Below are 27,510 nucleotides of genomic sequence, written 5' to 3'. Positions count from 1 at the left end.
TGATTGATGTCTAACTGCTCCCCTGCCAGTCTGTTTGCTCCCAACTTCCCTAATCTGCTGTCCTGGTCACCACTAACTGCCCTCCCTTGCAGGCTTGATTACTCCCAACTGCCCTCCCCTGCTGGCCATCTTGTGGTGGCCATCTTATGTCCACATGGGGGCAACATCTTGTGTGTTGGAGTGACAGTCAATTTGCATATTACTCTTTTATTAGATAGGAAAGAGGCCTGCTGCATGAGTGGGGGCCAGCTGGTTTGCCCTGAAGGGTGTCCCCGATCAGGATGGGGGTTCCCTTGGGGCTTGGGGCAGCCTGGGCGAGGGGCCTGTGATGGTTTGAAGGCAGGCCACAGCCCCTGGCAACCCAAGTGGAGGCCCTGGTATCTGGAATTTGTTTATCTTCTACAATTGAAACTTTGTAGCCTGGAGCAGAGCCAAGCCTCCTGCTCACTCCCATGACCAGCAGCCATTTCTGTTGGTATGTATCTTCTATAATTGAAACTTTGTAGCTTTAAGCAGATAGAGGCCTGGGTCGGCCAGGATGTACAGAAAGCTTTGCTTCTTGTATTGTTGGGGGCAACCCTAGCCTCCCGCTCTTTCCAACTCAGCGGCTGCCACCATTTCTGTTTGGATTTATTTACCTTCTATAATTGAAACTTTGTAGTCTTGAGTGGAGGCTTAGGCCTGCAAGTGCAGGCAGAAATTTGGCTTCCTCCATTGCCTGGAAAATACAAGCCTCCCTCCTGCTCTCTGTGGCTGTAGCCATCTTGTTTGGGTTTATTTGCATACTCGCTCTGATTGGCTGGTGGGTGTGGCTGGTGGGCATGGTTTGTGGGTGTAGCAGAGTGATGGTTAATTTGCAAATTACTCTTTTATTAGGTAGGATAAGGAAATCAATATACAGCTCTGGTGGTAAAGTGGCTATGAAGAAAAGTAAACTTTGAAAATAACATGTCCCCAGAACAGAACAGAAACTTAAATGAATGTGAGAATAATCCATAACAAGAATTTTTATTTTATTTTATTTATTTATTTATTAAATATATTTTATTGATTTTACACAGAGAGGAATTGAGAGGGATAGAGAGTTAGAAACGTCGATGAGAGAGAAACACCGACCAGCTGCCTCTTGCACACCCCCCACTGGGGATGTGCCCACAACCAAGGTACATGCCCTTGACCGGAATCGAACCTGGGACCCTTCAGTCCGCAGGCTGACGCTCTATCCACTAAGCCAAACCGGTCCCGGCTTTAACAAGAATTTTTAGAGGAAGAATTTTCCAGGACATGGGACAAGCAAAATCAGAGGCTTGAGGTAAGAACATGCTTAGCATGACTGAAGAATTATAACAAGGCAGCATGGCTGAAGGGAGAGAGAGAAGGGGTAAGTGTTAAGCTGTCGGACTGTCTGTACTGTGATGCAGTGTTTATTTCCTGGCTTTACATCAACCAATGCCAAGGGCATAGCTCTGTACACTACCTCCTTCACTGCTGCTGCTTCCCACTGGTTTCTGCATTAAAAGGTGTATCTGTGTCTTTCCCTGTATCCTCACATTGCCTATCACTCTGTAGTCCCCGTGCCACCTAATTTGGGAGAGCTCTGTGATATGTTTAAGAAGTTTGCAATTTGTCCTCAAGTTCACAGTGTGTGGCAGCGATTCTAGCAGTCAGAGCCTTGGGATTGTGATTTTCTCTGCATTTCACTCAAGTTAAAAGAGTTCTTCCTTATTCTTTACTAGAGGCTCGGTGTATGAAATTTGTACACTTGTGTCTGTGTTTTGGGGGTTTCCCTTCAGTCTGGCCTGTGCCCTCTCACAGTTCAGAACCCCTTAGGGGATGTCCGCCTTAGCCAACACTCAGATATCCCTCTCGCTGTCCAGACCCCTTGCTCCTTATTGCCCGTCTGCCAAGGAGGCTAGGGAAGGGGCTGGGGGAGGTTGAGGCACATCCCAGTCCCGCCTCTGCAGAGGTGCCAGGACGGTGCTGCCCCCTCTCCTGCCGCCTCTGCAGGAGCAGAGCCACACAACCCCTTATCCCACTGCCTCTGTGGAAGAGGGGGTGCCGGGACCAGGCCCACTCTGCCTCTCCCACCACCTCTGTGGAAGAGGGGACACCAGGACTGCCATGGCTGGCCTGTAGGCGCAGGCTCGCTGGCCCCACCCCCTGCCCACTGGTCAATCTGGAAGGTTGTTCTGCCATCCAGTCTAATTAGTATATTAGCTCTTTATTATACAGGGTTCTTTTATGTCCAGCTAGCATTAGGGAGGAGAATGAAATATAAATGCTTTTACTCAACTATTTTTAAGTGGAAAGCCTTTATCTTGTCTACTGTAGATAAGTGTAGACTTCCATTAAGAGCATCTTCATCTATATAAATGGGTGGAGTTTAAATTTCTCAATTTCTATACTTTCTACTTTAACTAATAGATTTTCCTATTTCAAAATCTGAGAAATTACAATCCTCTAAGATCTGTAAATTGACAATGCTTGTTTAAAAAATATTAGCACACAATCCATTTAAAATGTATATTAAAGTATATATCAGCTCTTTTAAATAGGTAAACATCTTCTTCAAAATCAGGTATATAACCTAGTAAAGCCTTCATAAATATAGAAGTTAGTTTAACTCCTATAAAATGATCAGAAACACTGAATTAGTGAGTTCAAATAATTATAAAGGCACAAAAATGTTGTGTTGACTTTTATTTCTGTTCATTTACTACTATTTTTTAAATCAAAGTACTCTACTAGGTGTTAGTAACAGAAGAATAAATAGATCATGTTCTACCCTCTGGGCGCTCATGGTTAAACTAAAAGATATTATAGAAGCAATGTGATAAATGCTGTTATGCACAGCAATAAAATAAGTAAACAAAATGCTGTAAGAACACAAAAAGGAGCATTAAACTGTTAATAGAGAAGGTGACATTTGAACTATGAGTTTGTAAATGAACAGGAGTTCATTCATATGACAATGGGCAAGATCTTAATTCTAGGAAGTGCATCAGATGTATACAGAAGAGAAAGAACAAGACATGCTGCTGTGTCTTGCTAGTAGTTTGACATTGTTGGACAATAGGATGAATGGGGGGGGGGAGAGTTGGAGATGAGGCTTGCATAGAAAAGTAGTAATGGGGCTCACCCTCCTCCACCCTCCTCACACTCCTTCACCCTCCTAACCCTCCTCACCCTCCTCACACTCCTTCACCCTCCTAACCCTCCTCACCCTCCTCAACCCTCCTCACCCTCCTCCACCCTCCTCACCCTCCTCACCCTCCTCACCCTCCTCAAAAAAAAGAATATAAAAAAAAAAAAAAAAGAAAAGTAGCCATGGGCATATCATAAAAGAGCTCCTTTTCCAAACAGTTACCTTATAAAAGGCATGTGTTAACAGCAGCACTTCCCACCCACAGCCCATAACATTTCAACCATCACACCAAGACAAGTGGGACTAAGATTAGTACAAAATGTTCTTCCAACTCTGTGATACTGTCATGATCTTGTGGCTTCACTGCTTTTCCAAAAGGGCAAAACATACCTCCTTTGCTTTATTCACCATCTTCAAGAAGCTTTGTTTCTCTTTCAACCACAAATCCGTGTTCTTGTGACAATAGGAATCATAACAAAATACTGCTTCTGGAAAGCTAATTCTGCATCCCACGGCCATTATGGGTAAACAGTCTGGGTTTGTTATTGAAAAAAGTAAGCAAACACTTCCAAATAGACTGTGTCATAGTATGATGGCCACCTATCCAGTTACACTCAATATCTAGGATAAAACCAACTGTTTCATTTATTTAAAAACCTAGCAGCTCTCACTGTGATTCTTTGCTTCTAATAACCTCCCTGAAATGTCCCCTCATCCCTTAAATAAGCCAAATAAAAATGACTGAAAGAAAAGTATGCACTTATCTGGGAAAAAAAGATCAAAGTCAAAGATTTCACATGAATATATGAAAAAAGGAAAATAGATCCTCAATTTAAGTCAAGACCAAAGGCTGTCTTATCATAAATTATGAGAGTCTGATGTGTGAACCATAAGATCTGAGTTCATGAATATTATATAATTCAAGTGTTATTAAATCACTTAAAAATAAACTGGCAATTTCTTATCAAGTTAAACCTATATTTATCATGTACCCAGCAATCCCATTCCTAGGTATTTACCATATAACAAGAGTTATTATGGTCATGTGCCATGTCTGGCCCACCTCCTGTTTTATACATAAAGTCTTACTGGAACACAGCTACATCCATTCATTTATGTATTACGTATGGCTGCTTTCATACCACAACAACAGAGTATCAACAACAGAGACCATATGGTTTAAAATATAGCCTATCTAGTCCTTCAGAGAAAAAGTTTGCTGATCCTTGCACTAGAGAAATAACTATGATAACACAAAACCTATACACAAGAGTTTATAACAGCTCTATTAATTACAACCAAAAATCGGAAACAACCAAAATGTCATTCAACAGGTTAATGGATGTACAAACTGTGGCACATGCATACAACTCAACAATAAAAGTGAATAAATTATTGATACATTCACTAACTTGCATGACTCAAAAGGCATTGTAAGTGAAAGAAACTAATCTCAAAGGTTATATACTAGATGATTCCATTTATAGGACATTCTTGAAAAGAGAACAACCACTGAGCCATGCCACCCAGGCCCCAAAGCTTTTTCATAAGGCTAAGCTGTCTAGAAAACCTGGCATCTTGCTCCAAATACACTACCAAAAGTTTCTACCACGTATGTTTTAGTTCTGTACATGGTCTGCAATTTTGTTTTGGGCAATCGGGCCTGAAGATCAGATTGCCTATAAGCGTATCAATAAATAAATGTCACCAGAATTAATAAAAAAGATAAATCTTTTTAAATAAATGTAAAATAATTTTCAGGAAAACAAGAGATATGGGGCCAAGGCAGAGGCAGCCGCCATGGCAGAGGGAGCCTAGCCCCTTGCACGAATTTTGTGCACCAGGCCTCTAGTTTAAGTTCTTTTGTCATTTTAAATGGCAAATATTCTGACTTGCCAATTATTCTTACTTAAAATCAAGCAGAAAAAAATACAAATGTAAAAAACATGATCAGATCTTAAGTGATTCTTACTTTACATAAGCATAAATTAATACAAAATGTATTCTTAAAAATGTATTCTAGCCCAGCTGGTGTGGCTCAGTGGTTGAGCACTGACCTATGAACCAGAACGTCACAGTTTTGATTCCCGGTCAGGGCACATGCCCAGTTTACGGGCTCCATGTAGGGCGTGCAGGAGGCAGCCAATCAACGATTCTCTCTCATCATTCATGTTTCTATCTCGCCCTCTCTGAAATCAATAAAAATACATATATTTAAAAAATGTATTGTATAGCTAGAGAACTGCAGTTGAATGGCTACCATAACTCATAAAATCTAAGATACTACTGATTTATAAAAAAAAAAATTATCATTTTATGTTCCACAAGAAAAAAATGCTGCCAATTAAAAAAATGACATGATGCCCTGGCAAGTGTTGCTCAGGTGGCTGAGTGTCATTCTGTATACCAAAGGGTTGGTGGTTCAATTCCAAGTTAGGGCACAAACCCAGATTTCAAGCTCAATTCCGGGTTTGAGACTGTATGGGAGGCAAACAATCAATGTTTCTCTCTCCCTCTCCCTTCTTCTATCTCTAAAATCAATAAAAATACACTTTTTAAAAATGACATGGTAATTTCCTATCCTATCTACTGTAAGATGACCTAGTTTCAAAATCTTGCAAATGAGAAAAAAATGTGTACCTAAAAATTGATGAGATATATCATTCTATATAAATCATAAATAAAAGGTAATAAAGGGTGTGACACATATACCAAACAGGATTTTCCACTTTATCACAGGTACTACAGAGGACAATGGTTTTCCCTATAAAAACTTTGGCAACACCTATAAGAACCAAGAAATATCAATGGAGAACAGAAGACTAAAGTTTTGTGGGCTATATCCACGTGTAAGGCACGAGATAAGGAGCTCAACTGTAAGGCCCACTCTACAATGCATGTGAGTTTTTCCAAAGCATTTTGTTTAGCTCTACTGGATATATTTAGGTGACCGAAAAACTGAAATAATACATGAGGGATAAATGTTTTCCCTTTGGAATTAGACACACGAGCACATATTTCCAAGTAATGAAACACCTCTAAAATACTCTCCACAGCAGAGAATACTAGTACATGAAGAGGTTTTGTTTGAGTCACTGCTTTTATTTGGAAGAGGGGGAAGGGAGGGAAAAGAAGAATTAGAAACAGACCTCATGGATTCAAAAGTAGCAGTTTATCTTTGTCTTCAAGGTATTAATTACATTAGCCAATTTTATATCTGACAATGAATAACTTAATGTGCAATTGAGAATTCTCTATCAATTACAAAGCTTTAATGGATGAATAAAAATAATTTTGTAATACTGTTTTAATTCACTCTCCCATTCATCAGACTTCAAAAATATTTCAGAACAAACCTTTATGCTAGTGTTTCGTTACTTAAGAAACGACGTTCTTTAAAGGCAGCAGAGTTATGACAATCTAAGAAAATCAGGACAAAACAGTATGACCATTTAGCAAAATATCTTTTTCAGATACTTAAGCTATGCTACACACACATCTATATATTTGTGTTGTATGTTTATATTGGTCAATCGATTTGTCTTGTGCCATATAAGAATGGGGGGAATATGTGCATGAAAAAAAAAAAAAAAAAATCTCTGACCCTGGCCGGTGTGGCTCAATTGGTTGAGTGTTATCCTATGTACTGAGAAGTCATTGGTTCTATTCCCAGTAAAGGCACATGCCTGGGTTGTGGGGTGTGAAGGAGGCAGCTGATTGATGTTTGATGCTTCTCTCTCAGATGTTTCTCTCTAAAAGATTAGCAAAAATATATTTTAATACACAGACACACACAAACACACACACACACACACACACACAGAAAACATCTGTTTCAAGGTGTCTCCCCTGCTCACAGGCATCCACAAAAATAAAGTAGGAGCAAGGAATATATATGTGTGTGTGTGTGTGTATGTGTGTGTGTGTATGTATGTATATATGTATGTGTGTATGTAAGTGTGTATATACACACACACACACACACACACACACACACACACACACTAAGTATTTACTCTGAACCAGACACTGTACTACTCACTTCAGGTAAATTAATTTATCTAATCTTCAGAACAACTCCTCTTTTATTCCCTTTAGCAGATAAGAAAATTTAACTGCTCAGAGAGGTAAAATTTCAAAATCACACAGCTGGTGAGTGGGTCCATTCATTTAAGAAGCAGCCGTGTGGAAATTTAAACTTATATATCATACTGCTGCCAAATTAAAAAAATATATATGTCTTTAATATATGTGATAGTATAAAGCAAACTTCCTGTGTTACAGTTTTGTCTTTTGATCTTTACAAAGTAAGCAAGAATGTTGCTCACATATGCAAATTCCCTAAGCTGGAGTTCCTAGGGCATTCCCTCCTAAAAAGGAATCTCATCCATTCCACAACTGTAAATAACATCTGTGTATATCCTCTCAAATCTCTGGGTTCCATGTTTGTATAACTAGGTACCATCTGATATGGCTACTGGTGACTTGCAGACATAACAAAATTCACAATGTCAAAAATATACTCTTGATTTTCCTTGTCACTGACCTCCAAGATCATTTAAGGATATTGCCATTCACCCACCTACTGAAGTAAAAACCCTGGGTTTTGTCCTTACTTTTCTTCTCCCTCACACTTCATGTTAAGTCCCATTGGTTCTATCTACAAACTAGATCTCAAATCCATCCACTTTTCTCCCTCACTCTAGATCAAACTGCCATGATCTTTCACATGGGCTATTGTAACAGCCTCTTTAATATTTTCTCTTTCTCTTACAATCAAAATGCCTTTTTTGTGTGTTTGTTGAGCACAAACCATAATATGTAACTTCAAAATCTTCAATGGTTTTAATGCACTGAATAAAATCCATACATCTTTTTATGGCCTCTTAAACTCTAGATAACATAATCCCTTTCTACCTCTCCAACTTCATTCCATTCTCCCCCTGGACATCTCCAGGCATCCTTTCAACTCCTCACACACCAACTGTTCACACTGCAGGGCATTCCCTCTTCCTGTAAGCTGTTGGCAAGGAGAGCTCCTTCAGTTCTCAGCTGTAAGGTCACCTCTCACCAGACAAGCCTTTTCTGAGTGTAGAGATGCCTCTGCCTTCCCATCTCCTTCAGTTATTCCACAGACAGCACTTATCACTATCGGTAAATATGCATATGCCTGTTCTCTTCACTGATACATACACTCAGCACTTAGTAAAAATACTTGGCACATATTAAATACTCCAATTTTTCTTGAATGAGCAAGTTAAATCCATTAGACTAAAAAGACTTAAATTTTATACAATTTGAATGGTGTTTTAAATCAGACCATTATTTTCTCTTTCTTAAAAGTGTGTAAATACACCTCACAGATAGATGTTTGATTTTTTAAACACTGATAATCACAAAAGCAGTAAATTCTACATAGGCAATATAGAACTTAAAAGATGACTTATTTTATTTCCATTATATAAGTGAAAGAATGGCAATAAAATTATAAGTATCTAAATAATTAGCTCATTTAATATTTATGTGCAACTAGATACTTTGTATTATAAAAAAACAAATAAAATCTATCCTAATATATAAAAAGCTAGGGGTCATCATGACCAAAACAACTGGACAACCAAATAACAAGCTGCATGGGGCGACCAGGCCAGCAGGGGGGTTAGTGAGAGACGACCAAACGAATGAACAGCAGGCTGTATGGGGTGACCAGGCCGGTGGGGGTTGGGGGAGAGCAGTTAAGGACGACCAGGCAGGCAGGGTGGCAGTTGGGGGCAACCAGGATGGCGGGGAGGGGGTAGTTGGGGGTGACCAGGCTGGCAGGGGAACAGTTGGGGGTAACCAGACAGGTGGGGGCGGGGGGGAGTCGTGGGTAACCAGGCTGGCAGGGGGGCAATTTGGGGCTACCAGGCTGGCAAGAGGGTAGTTAGGGGCAATCAGGCACGTGAGCAATTAGAAGCCAGTGATCCCAGATTGTGAGAGGGATGTCTGACTGCCAGGGGATCGGGCCTAAACTGGCAGTCGGACATCCCCTGAGGGGTCCTGGATTGGAGAGGGTGCAGGCTGAGCTGAGGGTACCCCCCCCCCCAATACACAAATTTCGTGCCTCTAGTATATATAAAACCCTAATATGCAAATAGACCAAATGGTGGAACAACCGAACAACTGGTCACAATGATGTGCACTGACCACTGGGGGGCGCGCACTATGCACATGGAACATGGCTGGCATTGGCAGTAGGCAGCAGGGCATGGAACATGGCAGGCGTTGGCCGCAGTAGAATGGTGGAGGTAAATGGGGGCGCCAGACCAAGGCAGGGCACTAGTTGCTTTCATCAGGGCGAGTCTATGGTGATTACTGAAAATTCTTTGCTCCCACATGCCGCGGTCCCGCCGGGTACTATCACCTGCTGCTGGCGCCAGGCCCCCTCACACCCACTGCCGGACCCGCCACTCACACCCACTGCCGGCTCCCGGCGCAGGCCCCAATCACTCTGCGCTGGCAGAGGGTGCAAGCAGTGGCTGCCAGTCCCAATCGCCCCTCAGGGCTTCTCCACCTCCCCCTGCTCCTGAGGGGCAATCAGGGTAGCAGCTGACACTTGCATCTGCTGACAGCACTGGCCCTGCTCACACCTGCTGCTGGTGCCAGCCCCAATCACTCCACGCCATCATGGGGTGCAAGCGGGGCCAGTGCCGTCAGCGGCGGTGGCAGGAGCAGCCAGTTGGGGTGCAGAGGATGGGCCGAGACCCGCCCCTGTGCCCACTGCAGCCTTGCAGCCCACAGTTCCTTTTAAGGTGCACAAATTCATGCGCTAGGCCCCTAGTATGCTAATAAAAGCATACTTTAAAATTTTATTTCCATTTGGACAAATGTGTTTTATAAAGAGGGTCAGGTCCAAGAGTGAATCATAAACTACTGTCATATTCTCTGGTGCTTATAAAATATATCCACAGGTTCTTTGCTATGCCTCCCTTCAAGGTAGAGTCTAATTACTTTCCTCTTAATTATAAGCTATATTTAGTGATGTGTGTCTAAGGAACAAAATATGGTGGCAGGGATTGTATGAGCAGATCCAAAAAGTCATTATGCTTCCTTCTTGCTCTCTTTCCTGGGTCACTTCCTCTGCAGAAAGCCAACTTCCACATTGTGAGAACATTCGCGTAGCCCTCTGGAGGGTCCACATGAATAGGAACTGATGCTTCCTGCCGACAGCCAGCAAAGAAACTGAGGCCATCGGTCAACAGCCATGTGAGGGAAGTATCCTCCAGGCCCACTCAGTCCTCAGATGGCAAAGCCAACATTTTGATTATAACTTCATGAGAGATTCTAAGCCAGAATCATCCAGCTAAACTACTCCTGAGTATGTGAACCACAGGAACTGAGATAAGAAGTGTTTGTTTCTTTATAAGCTCCTATGTTTTAGGGAAATTTATGTTACATCAATAGGTAACTAATACACATTCATTTATTCAATAAGCATAGATCTCTCCCTACTATGTCCCAGCCCCAGTCCTCATAGACAGAGAGGAAAAATAAGACAGTACGTATAGAGAGGACATAAAGTAAATAGTTTGGAAAAACAGTAAAAGTGCTCTATCAGGGTAAATATATGGCCCTACTTGAATACCTAGCACACAATATCAGATTTCAAAAGACACAGGGAGGACAAGATGAGAGAAGGAAAATAAGAGGAGAAAACAGTGTAAAGAGTAAAGTACTGGTATGTATGGCAACACATGAAGAGACTACAGATACAAGCTCCAGTTGGGTAAAGAAAGGTAATTTATGCCAAGTCCAAGCTTTATCTAAAGGCAATGGGGAGATATTGAGAATTTCAAGGAGTACAAGAAAGTCAGACTTGCATTCCATAAAGAAGACCCTTGTTGCAGGATGGAAAAGATCTCCAAAGGAGCTTCCTCTAACACAGACAGGAAAGAGGAAATAGCAACCATTCAGTTTAGGTAGAATGATGGCCTGAAATTCATTAGCAACAAGAAGGTAAAACAAACCATTGATCAGACCACCAAACCTCAGAGGGAAGGTAGGGAGGGTGGGGTAAGAAGGAGAGATCAACCAAAGGACTTGTATGCATGCATAGAAGCCTAACCAATGGACACAGGCATTAGGGAGGGAGGGGGGGGAGTGCCTGAGTGGAGGGTGAGAAGGGGGTGAGAGTGCCTGAGTGGGGGGGATAAGGACACATATAGAATTCCTAAATCAATAAAGAAATTTTTAAAAATAAACAAATAAATAAAGTACTGACCCCACTACAAAAAAAAAAAAAAAAATAGTAGGTAAAATCCAATGATATTAAGAAGATATAAAAATAGGACTTTATGATTTTATTTGAATATCATCAATATCTCCAAAAACTAGGAGAAAAATCATAATATGAAAATATTTAGAATAAAATTATCATTTTTTTTAAAAAGTGAAAAGATTTTTTACTTATTTTTAGAGAAAGGAAGGAGGAGAGAGAGAGAAACATCTATGTGAAAGGGAAAGATCGATAGGCTGCCTTCTGCATGCTGCTCACCAGGAATTGAGCCCACAACCCAGGCATGTGCCCTCATCGGGAATCAAACTAGTGACCTTTCAGTGCACAGGATGACGCCCAACCAACTAAGCCACACTAGCCAGGGCAGAACTATCTTAGTATATATTGCATTCCTTATAGTAAATTAGAAAAAGAATTTATAACCCTACCTCTACTTAAAAGTCAGGTGTCAAAATGCAACTTTCTTTTCTTATTCAAGGTAGAATTAACTAATTTACGAAAAAACTTTTAAAAGCTTAAACTGTACTTTCTTTAAAGCCTTGCTTTTAATTTATAATTCAGTGTTCTTATTACAAGATTTTTCTATTTCATAATTCTAAATCCTGAATAATTAATTTAAAGACTAAATTAAAATATTGGAGGATGTATTCTTTTATAATAAATTGAAGAGGGTAAAAACCCACTCTAAAAAGAGGTGGTGCAAATAAAATTTGTATATTAAGAGAAAAAAATAGTATTTGATGTTCTAATTTTCTAATCTTCAATTGCAGTCTGAACGGACACAAAATTAAGTGAGCTATTTGTAACATAAATGAGCCTAATAAACAGTCATTCAGCTCTGGCTTAATAATTAAGATTCTGCCATTATTAGCTAGCTCTTTATTGAAAATGGTCCTCACAAAATACTAATATTTTCTTTTATAAATTTCCTGAACAGTTTCATTGAGTAGATTACTTCTGGAACTAAAATGAAAGTGACATTTAAGAAACTAAGGAATCACGAGATTATGTAAGGAAATGGCCTTTCCCTTTTTTTTTTTCTTCTTGTGAGCAAATATAAGCAATATTTCATTTTTGTCTTCATGCTTTCCCCTCTAATTTCCAAAAAATTTCAATTTCAATTAAATAACCCCAAATTTGCTTGCTTTAAAGTTAATTGTCTTGATATACTAACTCCAATAGTATTCATTTGATATTTGCAGTTCTTTTTGGGAGTATTTCAACTAAAAATAAGTTAATATTAAAAGCAAAATTTAAAGTTATATATTAGCAAAAATTTTAAAGGCCCACATTATAAATGGCAAAATAGTCAATAAAAAATTAAACAGTTCATATACTAATCAAAACAATGTTATTCTGGTATAGGATTGTACATATAGACCAATGCAATAGAGAGCCAAGAAATAAACCTTCACATAGTATATGCTTAGTTGATTTTCAAAACGGAGACCAAGATTATTAAATGAAAAAAGTACAGTTTAATAAAAATTTTAAAAATGGTGCTAGAAAAACTGGATATCTACATGCAAAATACAAAATTGGACTCTTACCTTATATCTTATACAAAAATCAACATAAAATGGACCACAGACCTAAATTTAGAAGCTAAAACTATTCAACCCTTATAAGAAAACAAAGAGCAATTCTTTATGACCTTGGAGTTGGCAATGGTTTCTTAAATATGACACCAAAACCAAAGGCAGCAGCAACAACAAGAAACCCAGATAAATTGGATTTATAAAAATAAAAAACTTTTGTGCATCAAAGGACATTAATAGGAGAGTGAAAAGACAAGCCACAGGACGGGGAAAAGATATGCAAATCGTATCTCTGGCTAGGGTTTAATATCTACAGTACATAAAGACTCCTACAACTCAACATCAAAGACAACCCAATAAGAAAATGGGCAAGGGACTTGAATAAATATTTCACCAAAGAAAGTATACACATGAAAAATGCTCAATATCATTAGTCATCAAGGAAAGATACATCAAAACCACAATAAGATACTACTTCACATTCACTTAAGATGGCTATTATTAAAAAAAATGAAAAATAACAAGTCTTAACAAGAATGAAGAGACTTGGAAATCTTGTACATTGGTGGTGGGAATATAAAATGGTACAGCCACTATGGTATACACCATGTCAGTTTCTCAGAAAGTTAGAGTTACCATATGCTTCAGCAATTCCACTCTAATTATATATCAAAAAAAATTGAAAATAGGGACACTGATACTTGTACACCAAAATTCATTGCAGCAAAAGTTAGAAATAACCAGTGTCCATCAATAGATTAATGGGTAAACAATAAGTGGTATACACATATAATAGAATACTATTCAGCCACAAAAGGAATGAAGTTCTGATACATGATAACTACAGCATGGATTGAACCTTGAAAACATTATTCTAAGTGAAATAAGTCCAACACAAAAGAAAGGATAAATATATGATATTTTACATGAAATATCTGGAAAATGGACATTCATAAGAGACAGAAAGTAGAATAAAGGTTACCACAGGCCAAGAATGAGGAATTATTATCTACTGGGTACAGAGTTTTATTTTAAACTAGAGGCCTGGTGCACAAAATTTGTGCACGGGAGGGGTGTTGTGTGTCCCTCAGCCCAGCCTGTACCCTCTCCAATCTGGAATCCCTCTCATAATCCAGGACTCCTGGCTCCCAACCACTTGCCTGCCTGACTGCCTGATTGCCCCTAACCGTTTCTGCCTGCCTGATCGACACCTAACTGCTCCCCTGCCGACCGATTGCCTTTAACTGCTCTCACCTGCTGGCCTGGTCATCCCTAACTGCCTTCCCCTGCTGGCCCAGTCCTCCCCAACTGCCCTCCCCTACAGGGCTGGTTCCCCTCCGCCCCCCTGCAACTACCCTCTCCTACAAGCCTGGTTGCCCATAACTGCTCTCCCCTACTGGTCTGGTCCCCCAACTGCCCTCCCCTGCAGGCCTGGTCCTTCACAACTGCCCTCTCCTGCTGGCTTGATTGCCCACAACTGCCCTTCCCTGCTGGCCATTGTGTTCACATGGGGACAGCCATATTTTACCACATGGGGGTGGCCAGCTTGTGTGTTGGAGTTATGGTCAATTTGCATATTACTCTTTTATTAGATAGTATGCTGAAAAATCTGGAAAAGACAGTGGTGATAATTACACAATATTCAGAATGTATACAATGCCACTGAAAATAGTTAAAATGGTAAATTTTAGATTATGTATATTTTAACCACAATTTTAAATTGATACATCACCTGAGAAGTATGAAGGACTATTAAAATCAAGCATCCAATTCCACTGCTTAAACTAAAAGAGAAGCCTATAAATTAACCCAATTGAAGGGTTTTTGTTTTTTTGGCAGGAACTAAGCATTCCAGATAAGCTAAACTCACCCATGGAAACGAAAACCGAATTCATTGCAGGCTGGAAGTCATTAGCTGTATATTTTTACTTTGTTTGTACCTCCATCTCTAGAATTTTCTCTTTCAACTAGTTTAAAAATCAAACATCCAAGAGAAAAATGTGTAAATTTTTAACTATCAAAATTGTAGAAGTTTTAGGTAGAAAATTTAAGTGTTCAAATTTCAAAAAATAGAACTGAGAGAGAAGGTGTTAATTATACACACACACAAACAGGACAATGTGTCTCATGCTTTTGGTAAGTAGCACAAAACCAATCACTGACCATGCTATTTTCTAATCAAGAATGCTACTTATTTTTCAAAAACCAATAAAGAACTGGTTTCATAATAAACTTAATCCTAACTTCCGCAAGTTAGAGGGAGTAGGGAGAAAGGAAAAGAGAAAATCAAAAATCAGTCTACCGATTGGCTCTTTTGCTTAGATTTCTACAGGTTTAAGCAGGGAAATATATGGCCAATAGAACAGCAAAAATTTTTATATGCAATAAAGTTGTTTAATTTACTCTCCAAACATATTGCTTAAAGAATTAAATGATAGCTAAAAACCAAAGTGTTTGACCTATCTTCTATTCTATTGGGAAATGTGCTCAGAGATCTTTGCAATTACAAAGACAGTTTGTCTGCCTATAAGTTTTGTAAAAAATGGGAGAAGAGAAAATCATCTGAATTTTTTGGTGAAAGATAATCAGATCCCTAATGAACTCTTAACCAATCTGTAATACTAGTAATATATACTCTTACCATTAGTTATATATACCATGTCCCTAGCTATAAAAAATAAAAATTGCAATTGGATAACAGATTAATATTCCTTAACTCTATGAGCTAAATATTTTTTTCTACCATCAAATTGCAAAATCTTTAATCAGATTTTATTCTTTTGTAAAAATAAAAAAACACACAAATTCCTGGTAGCTACATCAAAAACAGTATTATTCAAGCTGCAAATACTTGCCTAGCCCCACTAATTTTCCCTCACAGCCCCGAGAGATCAATGAATCATTTCTCTATATGTGAAAGTATAATTACAAATGTTTTACACTAACTTACTCAACTTTCGTAGAAAGCAGATTTCTTTCATGCCATTTATAGCATTTACAAAGTATTTCATAGGAAACCATGAATGCAGAGATTTCTTCAATGTATAACAAATGGAAATCACTATATGACTCTATATCCATATTCTATTTTCTAGGCATTGGCCAAGTTTCCTGCATAGTACTTCATTCCTTACAATGGGAATTCACATATACTTCACCATTTAATTGGATCCTCACAACAATTCTGTGAAGGAAAGCCAACATATGTCAAGATCTTCTACATGCCAGCCTCCACATTCAGCATGTGCATGAATTATCTCTTTAACCCTAACAATAATTACATGAAACTGATGTTGTCAATCCCTTTTTACAGAAGAGAACACTGAGAATAAGAGAAGTGGCTCAAGGTCAACAGAAGAACCAGCTGTTGAGAAACAGGTCTGCCTAACTCCAAGGCCTCTCTGTTCTTTCCCTACAGGATATTGCTTTGTCATCACAAAGAAGGAAACCGGTCAGAGGCTAAGGTACTTAAACAAGGCTGTTTAGCATGTGGTAAAATAAGATTTCAACTTAAGATCTTCTGATTATGAAACTCTTCCCTCTATAGTATCAAGACATTTCACAATCATTATACAACATAAAAATATAGTCAAAGTATCAAATCATGGCTCCAAAATTTCCCCTGAAAATTTGAAAGAAGCAGTACAATATATTAAAGTGATACCTGTACTTCCATAGGAGACTTCATAACTTACAAATGGTCTAATGTACACAACCTCCTTTGCTTTTGCAATAGCAGCTAAGGTCATCTTCCCTCACTGTGCCTCCCCGTATAGTCAGCACAAAAATTCAAACTTCTTCATTTGTTCAACCACTAGGCCAACACAGAATGAATATCTAACCCAGGGGAGCTGGGGACTGTGATTCTCCAAGCCTCTCCTCTCGTTATCAAGTAACTCTCCTAATACCATCTCTCAGTGCCATGTGCATTCCCTCCAATCTCTTTATTTTCCTATTCTTTTCCCAACTTCTGCTCCATTAACTTGAAAGAAATCTTATCTCATTTGTTAACTTCAACCCTGTAATAACTACTTCCAGCCTTTATCCAATTCACTTGTACATTTTTCTTGTATATTTCATGTGGCTTCCTATTCCTGTTAAAGAAATATTTCCCAACTTCACTAAGCCGGCACCAGGAAGAAACACATGTGGAATGTAAATTTCTATAAGAAAACTGTTCTGGACTGTCTTCAAAAAGAGGAAGGGAGGGAGGGAAGGAGGGAGGGAGGAAAACAGAGGATAAGGGTAAGGAAAACTACTACTCTAGATTCTATTTTACTTATTTATTTTTTAAATATGTTTTTATTGACTTAAGGGAGAGAGAAACATCAATAGGTTGCCTTCCAGGGACTGAACTCGCAAATCTGGGCATGTGCTCTCACCGGGAATTGAGCCAGTGACCAACTAGTGACCAATCAGTGACCTTACATTGCACAGGGCAACGCCCAAACAACTGAGCCACAACAACCAGAGCCTAATCTAGATTTTAAAAGGATAAGGAGACAGGCAAATATTTTTTAAAAAGCTAAGAAAGAAATCTTGGGAGCAACTGGAGAATTTAGATATGGACTAGATTTAAACATGGCAATATATGTGATTCTTCTTATTATTATATAAGATTATTGTTATTTTGCTGAAGTATTTCTGAGTCAAGTATCACAATGGTTGAAATCACTTTCGAATGGTTCAGTAATACCAACTCCTTTGAAATAAATGTAAACACAAGAATGTTTGTGGCAAAACACTGATAATTGTTGACTCCAGATTGAGAGTACTTAGACATACACTGTAAATTCAATAAATTTCTCTGTACATTTTAAATTTTCAAAATGTAAAGTGGGGTTTAAAAGGAGAAAGATTAAAAAGCCATCAGAGAGTTTCCACTTATCCTTAGATTTCTAGTATTTTTTTTATAGAGCAGAAATAAGAAACTCCTTCCCTCTTTGGTTTACAAAGTGCTAGCCTGCTAAATCTTAGAATGATTACCATTCTAGTTAGATTGCAGAAGGATACACAAAATTACAGCACTGCTCTTTCTTTCTCCTCTGTAAATAAATGTCTTTGACATCATAATACTTTAAACATTAAACTATACAATTTTCCCATGTTACCAAATATGTGCTGTACTATACAAATATTTCCCTGAACTCTACAGTCTTCATTTGAATGTCTTACACAAAGATTGAAAAAGGTAAAGAAGTAAATCACATTTTCATAAAAATCTTTAAATAATTTGCATACATCTTATACAATCTCACAGAAGTTCTTCCCTTTTCTGTTAATTCTTCGTCAGACACTTTTTTATATTCTTAAAGGGCAAACAACTCTGAGACCCAGCTTCTAGGCAAAGCATGCAGAAAGGAGAAGAACAATAAATCTAATAAAAAAGTAAAAATGAGAGCTAAGGTCACCAGTTTCTGCTGGAATACACAACAGAAAAAACACTACTTAAAAATTTTAAGAACTGCTCTAACTGGTTTGGATCAGTGCATAGAGTTTCAAACTGTGGACTGAGGTGTCCCAGTAGGGGTGTGCAGGAGGCAGCTGATCTATGTTTCTCTCTCATCGATATTTCTAACTCTCTCTCTCCCTTATTCTCTGTAAAAAAAAAAAAAAAAAAAAAAAAATATATATATATATATATATATATATATATATATATATATATATAAAAAATTTAAGAACCTATGCTTCTTCAAAAAACAATTACAATATATAACTGAAAACTCATTCATATAGTTCACAGACCATTTTCCTCTATTAAATAAGACTTAAAATGTATCACCATTCCAGACTCTTATGAGCTATTGGAAAATAAATTTGCCACAAAATCACAACACCCTCAAAGGTAAGAAAAAGCAGTTAACTCAAATTCACTTTAAAATGTATCAAAATTTAGCTGAAACCAGTTTGGCTCAGTGGAAAGAGCGTTGGCCTGTGAACTGAAAGGTCCTGGGTTTGATTCCAATCAAGGGCATATACCTTGGTTGCAGGCACATCTCCAGTAGGGGGTGTGCAAGAGGCAGCTGATCAATGATTCTTTCTCATCGATGTTTCTCTCTATTCCTCTCTCTTCCTCTCTGTAAAAAATCAATAAAATATATTTTTAAAAATGTATCAAAATTTAAAATTCAAAACTATTTTCATAGATAATTATTTGCTTCATCTGCTATACTAAAGATGCTTTCTTCCTACACATAGGCCCTTCTTAGAGAAGTTGTGCTTTCCGCACTTATTGAAAAGGCAACTTGGTTGTGAAGGTTATTCAAATGACATGACTGGGTAGTGCTGCACAGCCTTCGGAACAGGAGACAGATGAATTCTTCTTCCAGCAAGTTAGAATTTAGAATACGACCATCAAAAGCTAAACTCAACAGCCCCAACTGACCACTGTCCACTGATAAGCTGAGAAAACCATTTGGCAGAGAAACAAAAACAAGAGTACAAGCAGCAGCAGAAAAAGAAATAGAGAATAAGTGCCTAAAAGCATTCAGTTCCATGGAAGCCTGGCTGTACATCCTGTACTTGAGTTATATAGTTTTTGGTACCAGGGTATTTGTTCTCAAAAAATTTCCTTAAAAAAAGGTAAATATGTACATCTACTTAGGTAAAGAACTTCCAATGGAAAAAGTGAGTTAAATTAGCATATTAAATAACAAAAATATGATTAGGACACAGCAAAACCTGGGATTTAACTATAACTCAATATATTCTTCGCCAAAATAGGATGTTAACCTTACACAGGGTTACCTGAGAAGATAGAACAAGTTATTCTTCTCCAAACATTTCTTATTTTTTATTTGCTTACTTTTTCAGCAACAGAATAAAACATTTAAAATCCATGTTTAAATATAATGAGTATAATCAAACATATATTCTAATATGTCAACAATGTATCATATTCTTTTAGAGAAAAGAAAAATATAATGACTCTTTTTGTGCAGGAGGGCAGTTAAGTGCCAGAGTCCTGGAGACAGACTCCTAGGTTTGATCCTGGTTCTGTCATTTCCTAATCCGATGACCTTGTAACTTCTCCTGCCTGTTTGTTACTAATAGCATAAACTTAGTATGATAATGGAATCAATCTTGTAGGATTGTTATGAAAAATAAATGATGTAATATTATGAAAAAACCTAGGAAACAGTAAGTATTCACTATTAATATTATTTTTACTATTGTTAGCTATTAGAGTAAGAGGGTAGATTTCATAATCTGTGACATCATAAAACTAAATTCCTTGAACCGAGTCATTCTTTTGCTGTGAAGAAAATGAAAAAAAATCAAAATGTATGATACAAAAAAAAAAACCAAAAAAACAAACAAACAAAAAAAACAAAACAAAACAAAAAAACCACCACCACCACAAGACTTAAATGTAAACCTACATTAAGAAAAAATATAATTTCTATCATGGGGCCTCACAACAATAAACAATAAACTAAGAGTATTCTTTCATGAGGAATAACTTGCCTTCTGATAACATTTTGTAAAGCTTTCCTCAACAATCCCTAACCATAGAAAAAGCCCACACAGATACAGCAAAGCCACAGGATAATTTATTGATGTTGAAGGAAAGTAAAAATTTTGAAGATTTTACAAAAACAGATCAAATCTTAATTCTGATATCAAAAAGTTTGGCTTTTGAACCATGACTAGTTCAGAGATAACTATGAAAATTCATTGTTATGTAACTTTTTGCAACATCATCTGGAGTAGGCAATCATATATAGTTAAGAAATAACTCAAGACACTGTAAAGAGAAAAACAACTATTGCATCATGAACACATGACACATGACTTACAAATAAGTAATAAAACCAGATATAAAAGAACCAAATGGAAAGGACAAAAACTATGTGGAAGGTAATAAGAGAAGGAAGGAAAGAAGATGGAAAGGAGAGAGGACAGACCATTATAAATAATTTCAGCTATTTGGAGGGGAGAAGAACCAAAATATCTTAATTTTTATAAGAAGTCCCAAAATTCTTAAGTAATAAATAAATAAATTTTTAAAAGAACCTGTACTTCCTTCCCTATACATTCTGTAACTCACATTCTCCTTCAGCATATAGACGTTCACAACAGTCCTTCATTCAGTCAAAAAATACAGAATCTTTACTGTCAAAATGTGATTCCCTAGTCTTTTTGAGGTTCCTCCCCGACTATGCATAAGGAAGATAATGAAACAGCCTTGAGAGCTTAAATTTCTGACTCCCCCACTTCCTCTCCTGGGTCACTTATGTTATAGAACACTTCCCAATTGCAAACTCTTATGGAGAGCAGCAGCCTTCTTCATTTTCATTTATAGAAAGCACATAAAAAATGCGTGTAAAGGTAAAACAGATGTCTGACCAAATTAGGAGCAAAATGTACATAAGTAGCACACTTCCTCCTAAATTCCATGTTTCTCTCAACTTAGACATAGTTCCTTTTTCCATTAAAGAGAAGATTAATTTTCTTAGGATACTACCAAATTGTCAGTCATCTCACAACCAGATTAATACCCTTAAAGATGACTTTTAGTAGCGTCTTCAGAAAACTGAGGAGCCAGGGCAAGTTTCCCATGAATAACATTAACACCAAGGGACACATCCCTTACAAAACAATGAAAGGAACAGGTATCTGTCCTCCCACTCCCTTCCCTGAGGTCAAAACCAAACACAAAAGAATGGCTAGTGGCTAAAGTTTAAAACTGAAATGGAAAGTTGACATCCTACTGTTCACAATTTCAAAAAATTATTTAGTGATTACAAAAGTATCTTTTCAGACCTACAGCAAAAATAGCACACTGAATTCCTCCATGCCCTTTTCTCTAAGTCAACAACTTAAGCAATGGCTCCAAACTCATATCCTTTTATGCAAACTCAATTCTACCCCTCAAAAATAAAGTCAATATGCTAATCAAGTGTATATCAATCAACCAAGCACTAAGAATTGTATTCCCCTTGATTTTCATATATTGAAGTTCTAATTCCCAGCACCTCAATGTGACCTTATTTGGAGATAGGATCTTTACAGAAGCAATCAAGGATCTTTACAGAAGTACACAAGTTAAACTGAGGTCATTAGGGCAGGTCTTAACCCAATGTAACTGGTGTCTACAAAAAGGGGAAATTGGGACTAAGACAATTTCTGATGTGTTAAGTTGCTCTGAGAGCCCTAACAAATTAATACATGTAGCAATAGAGAACTAATACATACATATATTTCATTCAAAATAATTTTTATTGGCTGTACCTAAATTAGCCTCAATGCAGGATTCAAGTAGATGACCAAAAATCCCAAGTCTCAAGTTTTTATTCTGGAAAAAGACATTAGTCCAGATCAGAAAGTCTTAGACCACAGATTTATTTATATTTTAGTTAGCTGGGACTCCTGCAATCATATAATCTAATCTACTCATTTCAAAAACTGCTGTTGCTTTTAAACACTGAGCATATATTAATTCCTCACAAGAACCCTATGAGGTACATGCACCATCAATTCTATTTTTAAGATGAAGAAACTGACGTCTAGAAGTTAAGTAAGAAGCTAGTAAGTAGCCAGGATTTAGTAAACTGAGATGTCCAGAGAATAATTTATAACTCTCCAAAATCATAGTTAGTAGGTAAGCTGGGACTAACCTATTTTTTTCTCCCACCTTCAAATATTTTTCTTAAATAGTCAAATAGAAAAGCTTTTCCTTTACTTGCTATATCCAAGCTTTGTATTTCTACTGTAGAAATATATATATGCCTATCTGCCCTCCTCCTTTAACCACAAAAATATGGTTACCTATTTTATTCCACTCCCTGAACACTCAAATGCTGTTTTCAATTTCTGATGCTCTTCTTGCCTCTATGTTAATCATTTTTATATACTGGAACAGAAGATTTCACTTCTACACAGTTTAGGAAATACTGCTTGAGCTTAACATTTGATACCAATTAAAATACAAATATACCTGGAAAGAGTAATATGATATTATTAGTGATCTGCATTTTAGTAGGAATAAGTTAGAAAATAGGCTTTGAAACAAAGATGGCAAGACAACCATGGCAAACAAAATTTTAAAAATGATTGTGCCCTGAGTCACAGCTTGTTCACAAGTACCTGACTAAAGAATCAGTCTGTTCTGGGAGATCTGGGATTGGGTGCTTAAATTAGCCTTTCTCTGGGCGTCTGAACTACAAGATATAAAGCTTGGGAGGTGGTGGCAAACATGCTTCCCTTGGCCAAGAATGGAGAAAGCTCGTCTGCAGAGTGAGACAGATGCGCAGGAGCTGCACACCCCTGAGAGTTCCAGGGAGACTGGCTGCACCTGGTCCCTGGGTGCTTTTCAGGCAGGCCATCTGCACCTCTGGCCCTGGATCCTTTGGCATCCCCTCTGACACACCCAGAAAACAAATAACTTCCCCTTTCTGCTGAAGTGCATTTGAAGCCAGTCCCTTGCAATCAAAAGAGAACTAACATGGTCAAAAAGTCATCTCCTCCAAAGTTGCAGAACATTTTTGAAGGACTAATAACTTCATGTAAAAATAGGTTTCTCAATAAAAATAAAGCGAAGTCAAAGACTAAAACTAAGGCAACTAGGTATCAATAGTACTTTCCAATGTCTCACAACACATTTCATCATTTGCACTAGTCACTGGAGGTAAAATACAATAAAGAGTTACAAAGCCTGTGGTTACAATTAGATTTTTCTAGGGAAATAAAGAAGGAAATAATGCATTAAAAACATGATTTTAATCTATGTAAGTAACTACAACAAAAGTAATAATGCTTTCCAGCCAGAATTGAAATTGAGGTAATTTATTCTAACATATCCTCTTTGGGTGCAGAAAAGTAAAAGACATCCAGAAAAGGAGGCTTATCCGAGATTACCCAGCCATCGGAGGGAATGATTGAAACCCACTCTTCAGTCACAGTTCAGAGGCCTTTCTCCAGAGCAATGGTATGGTACAGCAAAGACTATAACGATTCTGTTCCTTGTTCAACAGACATAGCAATCCTAAAACTGACCTGATTCTCTGTTCTGGGCTGGCATGAACCTGCAGCAGGCACTTTCCTCCTGAAGCAGATGTGGACAAGTATTATATCTATGATGAAAAAAAGAAAAAGAAAATCCAGTTTATTTTCAGAATATGTCTCAGCATCATGAGTCATTCATTTTCTACTGATTCTCTATTTCTTCATGTGCTGCCAATGGTTTAATAGTGGAACACACAGCACTTTATTTTAGGCAGGTAAAATTTGCTATTCAGTAGCCATAAAGAACACAGAATCATTTAATGATGGTCTCTACTGACCATTTCATTCAGCGTCTTCATTTCACTGGTGAGGAAACAGACCCGAAAAACTTACGCAAAGAATCAATGACAACACAGTTATTTAGCAGCAAAGCCAGATTCAGAACGGAATTCTTCCCACTTTCAGTCCAGAATTAATGTGTACATCACAAAACACTTTCTTTTTAGAAATCCAAATATGAAAAAGGAAAAAGAGGGGAAAAAAATTCCTGTCGTTTCTTTAAGTGCATTTGTCAAACATCTGAAGATAAATGTGCTATAGAGCCGAACTAATCTACTCTAAATTAAAATCAGAAAACACTGCTTCCTCACTCAATGGTTATAAACCAACCTTGAGTTAACTTGCCTTGTATAGGATATTTAAATATTTTTAATTTACCATTCAATATTTTAATATGAAAACACTAGTATTTGAATCATAGGTTCTGATCTTTCTTAACTCAGCTCTCATCAAGTTTTAGGATATTAATTGTTTTTTTGTTCTCAAAGCTTTTATTCAAAATAAGGAGCTGGAATTAATTCCCATGGATCTTCTAACTCTGAAACATTTTACGTAAGAATAGTTTCATCTTTCAGCAACATTATGCTTTGCTGATCAACCATTTGTTTTTGTTATATATTTGTTCATCTCTTTGATGATATTATTATAATAGGTTAAACATAGTGAGTAATATTGCCTTCAAATGTAGTAAATTATCACTCAAAAACCTATGCAACAATAACCTAGTTTTGCTATTTTATAATATTTTTTTATTTTTATTTTATAAGAACCCAGATGGAAGGAAAATGTTTTTAAAATCTACCTTTTAGTGGTTTCTAAGAAACTTCCTGAATCTTTTTCCCAAATCATTCATTTGGTTACTCATTCAACAAGTTGTTACTGAGTGACTTGTCAGATAGCAGACACAGCCTTAATCAGAGAGAAGTCTTTAATACAAGATACCTCTAGTGAAGTACTGAGTGACTTTAGAAATTCGAGTAGCAGTGAAGGTGTAGGTAGAAGTGATAAAATGTCTCCTAAACTGTAACCTCGAAATATGCCTTCTCTATATTAATTGCTACATACAACAGTTATTTGTAACATGTTTTAAACTCAAAACAAATAACAGAATGAATATACAGGTACCTGTTACCCAACTCAAGAATCTAAATATAGGTTATTGGTAATATTCTATGGAGTTGTACTCTCTATCCCATGCTCCATCTCTTTTATCCCTTCTGTCCCTGTAACTGCTATCTTAAAATTTGTGTTTATCACTCCTTTGCTTTTTAAAAAGTATATTATATATGTACCAACCCCCCAAAAATATCATTTTGTTAAAAGTGGTATTTAACAGCACCTGTTGGCTAGGGTCTGATTTTTCCATTCAAATTATGTTTTCAAGATCGCATCCATGTTGTTGCATGTAATTTTAGTTCATACATTTTTCCATTTTCATTGCAGAATAATTCTGCACCGTGATCGTGCCGCAATAGAATTATTCATTTTCTTTACAATAGCATCTTGTTTGTCCTGTATTTTTTTTCTTTGCTATTATTAACATTGTTACGAAAACTCTCATACACATCTCCTGATCACACAGTGCCAAAGTTTCTCTTTAAGTAAAGTGTATAGAAGTTAAAAATTTGCATATGCTCAATTTTTCATGATGGCAATTTTTTTTTTAAATGTGTTTAGTAATTTATAATACCACCAGCAATAGGTATTTCATATTGATCCATATTTGCAGCATTTGGTCATGCCAACTTTTTAATTTTGGGGTGTAAAATGGCATCTAATTGTGGTCTCAATTTGTATTTTCTTGCTAATTATTGATACTGAGTATTTCTTCAAGTTTTTTGGCTAATACATATTTCCTCTTTTATGTAATGCTTATTGATATATTTTGCCTAATTCCTCCTTACTTGTTTACCCTTTGCTGACAATTTCATGTTTTAGATGATGATTAATTGGTTTTACCCACTTTGAATTACCAGGTACAGGCAAGTGATGCCATAAAGAAGCAGAAATAGCAAAAGGCCAGAGAGAATTGGAAACAGAAACCTAGAGTACTAATGTTTTTCTCAATACATTTTTTTGTACGTTAATGCACTATAGATGTCTAAAAATATCAGAAATCTAAAATATGCAATTGATCCTGTTTTAGAATCTTATTTTCATATAAATTCAGCTAAGACTAAATGCTTTTATATTATTTCAGTGCACTGTAACTGCAATATAAAATAATTTCAGGTATCAGTTTTAAACAAATCACAATTTAAATAAAAATTTAGACAGTCCTCATTTTGACCCTGACATGTTACATTTTTATTATTTATTTCATGCTTTGTTTGCTTCCAATTTAGAATAAAGTCAGTGCTACTGTCAAAGGGGAAATTCTATAAATTAGAACACCACACAGATCCAATTCCAGACTTGCCTAGATAATTGGCTGTACCTCTTAGGACTAATCATGTTTTTACGTTGATTTTCTTACACCTAACATGAAAATTGTGCTGGGTAAATTTTTGCTTGAAGATCAATGAGAAATAATGTTTTTTTCCAGACAGCCCCAAAAGAGTTTTAGGAATCTCTAAGTGTTACACAAATCAGATTAAAGAGTAACTAATATCTGGGGGAAAATTAACAAGCAGGGCTACAGTCCTCCTATGGCTTCTCAGGACTCCTGGTAGATTACCTAATGAACAGCATCATGCAGGAAAAATATCAAAAGCCACACAAAATCTGAATCACTCTTTATTATGGCTTTGATTCCTAAATTTGCAATCAGAAAGAACTTCCAGATCCACATTTACCACCAACCTTCTACTGTGCTTGAACTCTTTGGGACCACATCAAGTCTAACTAACACTTCCCCTTTGATACACATACTAGGGAGTCTTACTTCTCTCTCCTACATCATCAACTTCCTAATTTCTTCCTTCCAATAAAGCAAAGCCATTCCTGTGTGCACGTGAGAGTGTGTGTGTGTGTGTGTGTGTGTGTGTGTGTGTGTGTGTGTTAGTATTTCCCATCATTAGAAAATGAACAACAGCAACAACAAACTTTTGACCAGGTTATGGCCAATATTTTTTATTCCCTTTTCAGCAAGAGGTGACAAAAGTGCTGTCCATACTCCGTCTACTAGTATTCTTCAGTCAAATGGAACATACTCCAATTAGACTTTTGCTCCTCATCATATCCTGAAACGTTAGGTCACCAATTACCTACATACTGTTAAACCAAAAGGCCAGTCAGTTCTCGACATATCATCTGCAGCACAG

General features: G+C 37.2%; 1 protein-coding gene across 2 annotated transcripts in view; it reads right to left on the bottom strand.

Annotated features, from left to right (window-relative positions):
* The window catches only part of WDFY3 (WD repeat and FYVE domain containing 3), a 260,847-nt gene that overhangs the window by 207,562 nt on the left and 25,775 nt on the right, over positions 1–27,510 (bottom strand). The window contains exon 2 of one of the 2 annotated variants that reach the window (XM_084881535.1): positions 23,960–24,036. The exons of the other annotated variant lie outside the window; for it this stretch is intronic. The gene's annotated coding sequence lies outside the window, so the exon portion shown is untranslated. The remainder of the gene's footprint in view (positions 1–23,959; positions 24,037–27,510) is intronic. 2 annotated transcript variants of the gene reach the window in all.

The sequence above is a fragment of the Pipistrellus hanaki genome (assembly GCF_964339955.1).
Source record: "Pipistrellus hanaki genome assembly, chromosome: 1".
NCBI classification, from domain to species: Eukaryota; Metazoa; Chordata; class Mammalia; order Chiroptera; family Vespertilionidae; genus Pipistrellus; species Pipistrellus hanaki.
Note: the sequence above shows the minus strand (reverse complement) of the source record. Positions and strands in the feature narration are given on the sequence as shown.